General features: G+C 23.4%; 2 pseudogenes; one reads left to right on the top strand and one right to left on the bottom strand.

Moving 5' to 3' along the window:
* The first annotated feature begins 5,016 nt into the window (after positions 1-5,016).
* LOC123672003 lies at positions 5,017-6,409 on the top strand (annotated as a pseudogene).
* A 1,481-nt stretch (positions 6,410-7,890) lies between these two features.
* Positions 7,891-8,452, bottom strand: LOC123673322 (annotated as a pseudogene).
* Positions 8,453-12,351: the final 3,899 nt, after the last annotated feature.

Raw genomic sequence — 12,351 nt, 5'->3', positions numbered from 1 at the left:
GTTTGAATTAATCTATTCTAAAAATTTTCAAAATTATATAAAAATCAAATTTATGAAAAATGAAGAAAAAAATTCCTCCCCTAATCATCAAAATTTTCAAAAATCCATAAATTTTGAAAAATTTTCAAAAATTTTTCACAAAATTTTTAAACGAAATAACTTTATTACACTAACAAATAATTTTTTCAAGAAAAATTGTTAGATAATTTCCATATCACAATTCTTCAAAATTATTTAAATTGAAATATCTAACAAAAAAAAATTGATTTTTTTTATGAGCGATTTCCTTTTAAGCATTTATATAAAATTTTCAAAAACTACTCGAATTTTATGAAAATCCTAAATTTTTATACATAATTTTTTTAACTTTGTACTAATTAAACTTAAAATAATTATAATTTTGATCAAAATATTGACATAATAACTTTATTATACTAACAAATCATTATTTTACCCTTTAAGATCACTTTTTATCCAATAAATTAAAAATTATTCGAGACAACCAAAAAATAGACAAATTTAACCAAATATTAAAAAATTACATTTTTTGTTAGATATTTTAATTTAATTTTTTTATGAAATCTTTATTAATTTTATTTTTCTAAATCTATTTTTCACGTAATTTTTAATAGATTTAGTTAAAATAAGAATAAATTCATTTTCATGATAAATACCATAATACTTTAGAAATAATATTTCTTAATGATAATTTAATTCATTAATACTTAAGGTTTTTTTTCTTATTCATTAATTTTGAATTTTTCATTAAAAATTAACTTTATTAATAACTAATAATTTTTAATATATTATTAATAATTATAGATCAATTATAATTTAATTCTTATATAAATAAAATATTAATATTTTAATGTTAAATTAATTATTAATAATTTATACTCTTTATATATATATTATAAATATTATTAATATATAAAATATTTATTAATATAGAAATTCTCGAAATTCACCGTCGTTTTTATATACTGATTTACTTTATATATTCTTTCTCTTTTTTTCGGGAGTACTATTATATATCCCTTAAGATACCAATATTAAATCGGTTTTTATATATTTAAAAATGTTTATTTTAACTATTTAATTTAAATTAGCACCTAGAATATTACTAATGGTACTATCCAATGTAAGATATATTTCGCCCTTATATATAAATGATTATATATTAATAAGTAATTATTAATTATTAAATATTATAGATATATATATAAATAAATCCTTTAATTAAAAAGGCATAGGGTCCAAGAGAAAAACCCTAATAAAAGACAAAATTTAAATTAATACTGCTAATAAAGTATCGATTTTAGGCCATTTTTTTTGCCCCAAATTTTGACCCAAAAAATGCAAAAAATTGCAAAATTTAGCAATTTTTTCGTTTTTTTTTGAAATTTTTCGAAAAATTTGATCTTTAAAATTGACATTATTGTCTAAAAAACAATTATAACACTTGGATATAAAAACCAATGTATGAGGAAATTCATATTAGGGCGCCTGAAGAAAGGATCATTTTGATGAGATGAAACATGTGCAACCCACCCCTAGTTCCATCCCCGAAATTTTTGAAAAAAATGCCAAATTTCGTGAAATTTGATGAAATTTGGAAAAAATCTCCGGATTTCAAAATTTTACAGGGATCGATTATTTTTTATGTGAAAAAAGGATTTATCATAAAATTTCTTTTTCCAAACTATTTTGTTAGAAAAATCAACTTTTAGAAAAAATTATTCTTCTAGTCTAACAGAAAATTTATTTTATAGAAAATTTAAACCTTTTCTGTGAAAATAAAATTGAAAGAATAATTTTTAATTATAAAATTTTTTGATTTTTAAATATAAATCCATTTATTCAAATTTTCGTAAATTGAATTCTATTGATCCCCCCAATAGAATTCTAATACAAATTCATAAATAAGGTAATATTTAAAAAATTTTAAAATTTAAAAGTCAATTTCTTAGTTAATCAAAATCAAAAACTAATAATTTTTAAAACTTAAACGTTGATTGTTGGACTTAGCCTCAGGATTGGTTTAGAATGTTGATATTGATCCTGAAGCAGGGCGACCAAAATCAATTCAAATTTATCGGATTTGGAATTGATTGTTGGACTTAGCCTCAGGATTGGTTTAGAATGTTGAAATTGATCCTGAAGTAGGACGACCAAAATCAATTCAAATTTATCGGGTTTGGTATTGATTGTTGGACTTAGCCTCAGGATTGGTTTAGAATGTTGCAATTGATCCTGAAGAAGGACACCAAAATCAATTCAAATTTATCGGGTTTGGTGTTGATTGTTGGACTTAGCTTCAGGATTGGTTCAGAATGTTGAAATTGATCCTGAAGAATGACACCAAAATCAATTCAAATTTATCGGGTTTGGTGTTGATTGTTGGACTTAGCCTCAGGATAGGTTTAGAATGTTGATATTGATCCTGAAGTTGAACGACCAAAATCAATTCAAATTTATCGGGTTTGGTGTTGATTGTTGGACTCAGCCTCAGGATTAGTTTAGAATGTTGAAATTGATCCTGAAGCAGGGCGACCAAAATCAATTCAAATTTATCGGATTTGGTGTTGATTGTTGGACTTAGCCTCAGGATTGATTCAGAATGTTGATATTGATCCTGAAGAAGGACACCAAATTCAATTCAAATTTATCGGATTTGGTGTTGATTGTTGGACTTAGCCTCAGGATAGGTTTAGAATGTTGATATTGATCCTGAAGTTGAACGACCAAAATCAATTCAAATTTATCGGGTTTGGTGTTGATTGTTGGACTCAGCCTCAGGATTGGTTTAGAATGTTGAAATTGATCCTGAAGCAGGGCGACCAAAATCAATTCAAATTTATCGGGTTTGGTGTTGATTGTTGGACTCAGCCTCAGGATTGGTTTAGAATGTTGAAATTGATCCTGAAGCAGGGCGACCAAATTAAATTCAAATTTATCGGATTTGGTGTTTATTGTTGGACTTAGCCTCAGGATTGATTTAGAATGTTGATATTGATCCTGAAGTAGAACGACCAAAATCAATTCAAATTTATCGGATTTGGTGTTGATTGTTGGACTTAGCCTCAGGATAGGTTTAGAATGTTGATATTGATCCTGAAGTAGAATGACCAAAACCAATTCAAATTTATCGGGTTTGGTGTTGATTGTTGGACTTAGCCTCAGGATTGATTTAGAATGTTGATATTGATCCTGAAGATGGACACCAAAATCAATTCAAATTTATCGGATTTGGCGTTGATTGTTGGACTTAGCCTCAAGATAGGTTTAGAATGTTGATATTGATCCTGAAGAAGGACACCAAATTCAATTCAAATTTATCGGGTTTGGTGTTGATTGTTGGACTTAGCCTCAGGATTGGTTTAGAATGTTGAAATTGATCCTGAAGAAGGACACCAAATTCAATTCAAATTTATCGGGTTTGGTGTTGATTGTTGGACTTAGCCTTAGGATTGGTTTAGAATGTTGAAATTGATCCTGAAGAAGGACACCAAAATCAATTCAAATTTATCGAATATATTTATATAAATAATCCTATTTTATAGGATTTTTTACTTCGTGAATTAATTTTTTGTACACTTAAATTAATGAAGATTTAATAGTTCTCATTAAGGTTTAAAATATTAAATTTAAAATTCAACTCAATAAGTTAAATTTTTAATTGTTAATTTTTTTTCGTAATTATATTCAATAAAATTAAATTATTTCTTAAAGTTTCAAAAACTCTTGTACATCTTATACTAGAATATAAAGATAAGCTAAAGAAGCTGATGGGTTCATACCCCATTTATAAAGGTATACCCCTTTTCTTTATAATTAAAACTATAAAATTAATATTTTTAATTTTAATAATAAGAGGGACTCTTATTTCTATTTCTGCTTATTCATGAATTAATATCTGGATTGGTTTAGAATTAAACCTCTTAGCTTTTATTCCTATTATAAATTTAGATAATTTTAAGTATTCTTCTGAATCCTCCTTGAAATATTTTTTAGTCCAAGTTTCTGCATCAATTCTAGTTTTATTTTCTTTTTTAAATTCATTTATTTTAATCAATTCTATCGAGAAATTAGTACCTACTTCTATATTTTTGTTTAACAGAGCTATCCTTATGAAAATAGGAGCAGCCCCTTTCCACTTTTGATATCCAGAAGTCCTAGAAGGACTAAGATGAACTAATGCATTATTATTAATAACTTGGCAAAAAATTTCTCCAATAATTTCAATTATATATAATTTTAAATTAAACCTATTCTTTATTTTGATTATTTTGATGTGTATAACCTTAGGGAGTGTAAAAACATGAAACCAAACCAGATTAAAAAAAATTCTTGCCTTATCTTCCATCAACCATATTGGTTGAATATCAAGAATAATAATATTAAATCAATCCTTATGAATATTATACTTTTTAATTTATACTTTTATTTCTTTAAATATAATCCTAATTTTCAATAAATATAAAATCTTTAACATTAAAGATCTTATAAATAATATGAATTACAATAAAACTTTTAAATTCTATTTTTTTTTAAATTTCTTTTCTCTAGGAGGAATCCCTCCTTTTTTAGGATTTTTTCCTAAGTGACTAATTCTAAAAACTTTAATTGAAAATCACTTTTATTTTCTATCTTTTATGATAATTTTTATTACTTTAATTTGTATATATATTTATATACGCTTAATACTTCAATCTTTAATAATAAAATTAAATGAAAATAAAAAATTTAATTATATTAACTCTTACTATGTAATTTTTTTAAATTGAGTGAATATTTACGGATTAATCATTTTTACTGTAATTTTTAGAATTTATTAAGGATTTAAGTTAAATAAACTAGTAACCTTCAAAGTTAAAAATAGAATTTTTCTAAGCCTTAGAATAATATTCACCTATAAATTTGCAATTTACAATCATAATTGAATATAAGGCTTAATAAAGGAGAAAACTCATAATTAAATTTACAATTTAACGCTTTAATTCAGCCAATTTATCGAATAAATGATTATTTTCTACTAATCATAAAGATATTGGAACATTATACTTTTTATTTGGAATATGGGCAGGAATAGTAGGAACATCGTTAAGTATTTTAATTCGTTTAGAATTAGGGACTAGAGGAAGATTAATTGGTAATGACCAAATTTATAATATAATTGTTACAGCTCATGCTTTCATTATAATTTTCTTTATAGTAATACCTATTATAATCGGAGGTTTTGGAAATTGATTAGTTCCTTTAATAATTGGAGCCCCTGATATAGCATTTCCACGATTAAATAATATAAGATTTTGACTTTTACCCCCTGCTTTAACTCTTTTAATTTTAAGAACAATTGTAGAAAAAGGAGCAGGAACAGAATGAACTGTTTACCCTCCTCTTTCTTCTAATTTAACACATAATGGACCTTCAGTAGATTTAGTGATTTTTAGTTTACATTTAGCAGGAATTTCCTCAATTTTAGGTGCAGTAAATTTCATTTCAACTATTGTAAATATACGTCCATTTGGTATAATACTTGATGAAACTCCTTTATTTGTATGATCTGTTCTTATTACAGCAATTCTTTTATTATTATCACTACCAGTTCTTGCAGGAGCAATTACTATACTATTAACTGACCGAAACTTAAATTCTTCTTTTTTTGATCCAACCGGTGGGGGAGACCCAATTTTATACCAACATTTATTTTGATTTTTTGGTCATCCTGAAGTTTATATTTTAATTCTCCCAGGGTTTGGTATAATTTTCCATATTATTACACAAGAAAGAGGAAAAAAAATTGCCTTCGATTCTTTAGGAATAATTTATGCTATATTAGCTATTGGACTTCTAGGATTTGTAGTATGAGCTCATCACATATTTACAGTGGGAATAGATGTTGATACTCGAGCTTATTTTACTTCAGCTACAATAATTATTGCAGTACCCACTGGAATTAAAATTTTTTCTTGATTAGCAACTTTACATGGAATACAATTTTACTATACACCTTCAATTTTATGAACCCTGGGATTTTTATTTTTATTTACAATTGGTGGATTAACAGGAGTAATTTTAGCTAACTCTTCTATAGATATTATTTTACATGATACCTATTATGTTGTAGCTCATTTTCATTACGTTTTCTCTATAGGAGCTGTATTTGCCATTATAGCAGGATTTATCCATTGATTCCCTTTAATTACAGGATTCAATCTTAACAATAAATTATTACAAATCCAATTTTTAATTATATTTATTGGGGTAAACTTAACATTTTTCCCTCAACACTTCTTAGGACTGAGAGGGATACCTCGACGATACTCTGATTATCCTGATGCTTATTACAAATGAAATAAAATTTCTTCTATTGGATCTATAATTTCCTCTCTTAGAATAATCTTTATAATCTTAATTATTTGAGAAAGATTTTATACAATACGTTTAAGAAAGTTTAATTCTAATGTACCCTCTTCAATTGAATGACTTCAACTTTCACCTCCTAATGAACATTCTTATTCAGAAGTACCAATCTTAGCTCAAAAATTCTAATATGGCAGATTAGTGCATTGGACTTAAACCCCAATTATAAAGATTTACCTTTTTTTAGAAATAGCGACTTGAAAATCATATATATTTTTAGACGGAGCTTCGTATTTACTTGAACAATTAAGATTTTTTCATGATCACGCCCTTCTAATCTTAATAATAATCACTTGTATTGTAACATATACCATAATGAGACTAACATTAAATAATTATAACCATCGTTTTATATTAGAAGGACACAATATTGAAACAATTTGAACTATCATACCAGCAATAACTTTAATTTTTATTGCTTTTCCTTCTTTAAAATCAATTTACTTAATCGATGAAATCCGTAACCCTTTAGTTACTATTAAAACTATTGGTCATCAATGATATTGAACCTATGAATATACAGATTTTAAAAATCTTGAATTTGATTCATATTTAACTAATAATAATCAACTTTTTAATTTTCGATTATTAGAAGTTGATAATAAATAAATAAATAAGAAGCAAAATATTGCATTTAGTTTCGACCTAAAAATTTGAATTTAAATTCCTTATTTAATTGAAACCAAACTAGAGGTAAGTCACTGTTAATGATTCCAATGAGAAACTCTTCAATTAAAGAAATATAAAAATTTAAGCTTCTAACTTAATATATAGCAATTTGTTAATATTTCTATTTATATAGTTTATCTAAAACATAATATTTTCATTATAAAAAAAGATTAATTCTTATAAGTACTTAAAAAATATTTTAATTTACCTCAATATCTTCAATTTTGCGCTCTATTAAGCTATTTAAGTAGAATATATAAATCAATAACAAAATAATCCAAATTAAAAATATTATTATATAAATCTTTAAACTATTTTGAAAAATATACTGAAATAAAACAGAAATTTTTTTGAAAAATTGAAATAAACCCTGACTTCCTAAGGACTCTGATCAACCTTGATCTAAGAATTTATTATTTAGTATTCCTAAATTAATAAAAAAATAATTTATTCCAAAAGTTGAAATATAAGGCAAATTCCATATTAATACTAAAAAAATTAAAATTTTTATTAAATTAGAAAAAATTAAATTATAATTTAACTTTAATGAAGAAATCTCAAAACCTATAATTACTCCAATTATTACTATAATTAAAATAAAAATTTTCATAAAAAAAGGTAATACAACTAAATTAATATCCTTAAATATAAATCATATAAGAACCGTTCCTGATAATAATACAATAATAAATATAAATCCTATTCTATAAAATATTTCATCTCTTAATTCTTCAGTACTATTTATTCTAAACCCGCAATAATCTGTAAATATTAAATAATTCAATGAACGCACTATCTAAGAAACTGTTAATGTTAAAGAAATTAATATAATTAAATAAATTACAATATTTAATCTTGACATAGAATAAACCTCTATAATTAAATCTTTCGAGTAAAATCCAGAAAAAAAAGGAATCCTTCATAATGATAAATTTCTTACATTAAAATATATTACAGTTATAGGAGTTTTATAAACTAAGCCCCCTATAAAACGAATATCTTGACATTCTCCTATTAAATGAATGAAATTGCCTGCACATATAAATAATAAAACTTTAAATAAAGCATGAATTAATAAATGAAAAAAAGCTAATTCATATCAACCTAATCTTAAAATAGTAACTATTAAACCTAACTGACTTAAAGTTGATAAAGCAATAATTTTTTTTAAATCATATTCAAAATTAGCCGCTAAACCTGAAATCAATATTGTTATCAATCCAATGAATATTAACACAAAAGAATAATTTTCCAATAATAAATGAAATCGAATTAATAAATAAACCCCTGCTGTTACTAAAGTTGAAGAATGTACTAATGCTGAAACAGGAGTAGGAGCAGCTATAGCTGCTGGTAATCAAGCTGAAAAAGGAATTTGTGCACTTTTAGTTAAAGCAGCAATAAAAATTAACAAACCTACAATTATTATTCTTTTATCTCTATAATAATAATCAATATATAATATAAAATTCCATCTTCCAAAATTTATTATCCAAGCAATAGAAATTATAAATATCGCATCTCCTACTCGATTAGATAAAGCTGTTTATATACCAGCTGAATAAGATTTTACATTTTGGTAATAAATCACTAAACAATAAGAAACTAATCCTAACCCATCTCAACCCAATAAATTTGAAATTAAATTTGGACTTAAAATTATTAATAATATAGAAAGAACAAATATAAAAACTAATATGATAAAACGATTAATAGATAAATCCTTAGATATATAAGATTTTCTATAAAAAATTACTATTGTAGAAATAAATAAAACAAAAGAAACAAATAATAAGGATATTCAATCTAAAAGAATTAATATTTCTACTTCTATTGAATTTAAACTAAAAATTCTTCACTCAATAAAATAAACCTTTCCTGTATTAAGTAAAAATAATCTAAAACTAAAAAAAAAAAAAAAACCTAAGTATTAATCTAGAAAAAATTACACAAAAAGATATTACTTAAAGTTAAAGTAACTTCATTGACTCCACAAATCAATATTTTATATAAACTATTTAAGTAAAAGAAAAATAAATCTCTTTTTAATAAAATTAAATTCAAAGGAACCCAATGCATTAATGATGAAATTAATTCTCGATAAGAAATCAATTCAAAAAAATATAATCTTCTGTAAAATTTTCCGTGTTGACTAAAAGAATATAAATACAAACTATATGAAGCTCTCAAAAAAGTTATAATTATTAACATAAATATACAAATATGAGAATAATTAATTAAACTATTAATTAACAAGATTTCTCTTAACAAATTTAAAGAAGGAGGTGCAGCTATATTTCTAATTACTAACAAAAATCATCATAAAGATAAAAAAGGTACAATATTAATTAAACCTTTATTAATAAAAATGCTTCGACTAACAATACGTTCATAATTTATATTTACTAAAACAAATAATCCTGAAGAACAACAACCATGAGCTAATATTATTATTAAAGATCCAGTAATTCCTCAAGAATTAAATGTTAATAAACCTGACAATAAAAGTCCTATATGAACAACTGAAGAATAAGCAATTAAAGATTTTATATCTCTTTGAAGTAAACAACTTGAAGAAACTAAAATCCCTCCTATTAAAGATAAATTAATTAAAAAAAAATTAACCTTAACTCCTATATATATAAATATAATTAAAAACCGAATAAGTCCGTATCTTCCTAACTTTGATATCACTCCTGCTAATATTATAGATCCAGCAACTGAAGCTTCTACATGTGCTTTAGGCAATCATAAATGAAATAAAAATATCGGTATTTTGACTAAAAATACTATTATTATTATAAAATATAAAATAAAACTAAATAAATTTACATTAATATAAGTCAAATCTAATGTTTTAGACTCTGAATAATAAATAAAAATAAATAATATTATTGGTAAAGAAGCTATAATTGTATAAAAAAACATATATATACCAGCTTGAATACGTTCAGGCTGATATCCTCAACCTAAAATTAAAATCAAAATTGGAATTAACCTAGCCTCAAAAAATATATAAAATAAAAATATATTTATAGAAGAAAAAGTTAATAATGAAAAAAGCAATAATAATAATAATGAAATACTAAATAACTCACTAAAATCTTTTAAATTAAAAAGTTTTTCTCTAGCTATAAATATTAAAAAAGAAATTCAAAACCTTAATAATAACAAAAAATAAGATAAAGAATCTATACCTATAAAAAAATTTAATGAACTAAAAAATAAAAAAGAAATTTTTGAAAAGAATCAAATTCTTATTAAAATTAAATAATTTTTAATCAATCAAAATTTATTTAAAAAACATAAAGGAATCAAAAATACTAATATTATTACTATTATCATAAAATATTTAATGAATTAAAAAAATCATTTCCATAAGAACGAATTATTGCCACTAATAAAGATAATCCCAAAAACTCTTTCACGAACACTTATAGTTAAAAAAACTACTACAAAATAAAATTCATAACTAAAATAAGATAAATGAAAATATATTATTATAAATAAAGTTAAAATTACTAATTCTAATCTAAGTAATGTTATTAATAAATGTTTTCGGTTAATAAAAAAATTCAAAATTCTAAAAATAAACATACTTAAAAAAATTATTTCCATATTTTAATAATTTAATAAAAATACTGGTCTTGTAAACCAGCTTTAAGATTCAATCTTTTAAAATATCAAAGGAAAACAAATATATCTTTAATCTCCAAAATTAATATTTTTCATTAAACTACCCTCTGAAATCTTAATTTTAATATTTTTAACTTTTTTAGCAATTTTTCTTACCCACCCACTATCCTTAGGACTACTTATTTTAACTTATACTATTATAACTTGTATTATTATAGGATTAATAAGATCAAACTTCTGATTTTCATATATTTTAATATTAATTATAATTGGTGGTTTACTAATTTTATTTATTTATATAACAAGAACTGCCTCTAATGAAAAATTTAAATTTAATGAATATATTCTATTTATTATAATTAGTTTATTTATAATTACTATATTTATAAATAATATAAATCTATATTTAATAAATCAAAATATTAATAATGAAATTTTACATAAAATAGATTTAATTAGAAATTTTTATTTAAATTTAAATAAATTTTTAATTTACCCAAATTCTAACATATTTTTAATTTTGATTTTTTATTTATTAATTTCAATGATTGCAGTTGTAAAAATTACTAAAGTAAAATTTGGACCGTTACGTCAATTTAAATATGAAAATACCAATACGAAAAATTAATTCTTTAACGAAAATTATTAACAATTCTTTAATCGACCTACCTTCACCAAGAAATATTTCATATTTATGAAATTTTGAATCTTTATTAGGCTTATGTTTAATAATACAAATTATTACAGGATTATTTTTATCTATACATTATTGTGCTAACGTAGATTTAGCTTTTAATAGAGTAACTCATATTTGTCGAGACGTTAATATAGGATGATTAATACGAACTATTCATGCAAGTGGGGCCTCTTTATTTTTTATATGTTTATACTTACATATTAGGCAAGGCTTATATTTCGGTTCTTACAAACTTACAGAAACTTGAATGACAGGAACTACTATTTTGTTCATATCTTTAGCTACAGCCTTTTTAGGTTATGTTCTTCCCTGAGGGCAAATATCTTTTTGAGGAGCAACTGTAATTACTAATTTAGTTTCTGCAATCCCTTACCTAGGAAATTCTATCGTTATTTGACTATGAGGAGGTTTTGCTGTTGACAATGCTACATTAAACCGATTTTATTCATTTCATTTTATCTTACCTTTTATTATTTCAGCTTTAATTATAATTCATTTACTATTTTTACATAACTCTGGCTCTAGTAATCCTTTAGGATCTAATTCTAATTTAGATAAAATTAGTTTTCATCCATATTTCTCCTTTAAAGATATTTTAGGTTTTCTCATTATAATATTTTTTATTTTAAATATTATTATTCTATATCCTTATATATTAAGAGATCCTGATAATTTTATTCCAGCTAATCCTCTTTCCACCCCTCCTCATATTCAACCAGAATGATACTTTTTATTTGCTTATGCAATTCTTCGTTCTATTCCCAATAAACTTGGGGGTGTAATTGCTCTAGTAATATCAATTGCAATTTTTTATTTTATACCTTTTATTAATTTCAAAATAATGAAAAGAAACAGCTTTTATTATATTAATAAAATTATATTTTGAAATTTTATCGTTACAGTTATAATTTTAACATGAATCG

This window comes from Harmonia axyridis, chromosome 2, assembly GCF_914767665.1.
Source record: "Harmonia axyridis chromosome 2, icHarAxyr1.1, whole genome shotgun sequence".
Classification (NCBI taxonomy): domain Eukaryota; kingdom Metazoa; phylum Arthropoda; class Insecta; order Coleoptera; family Coccinellidae; genus Harmonia; species Harmonia axyridis.
Note: the sequence above shows the minus strand (reverse complement) of the source record. Positions and strands in the feature narration are given on the sequence as shown.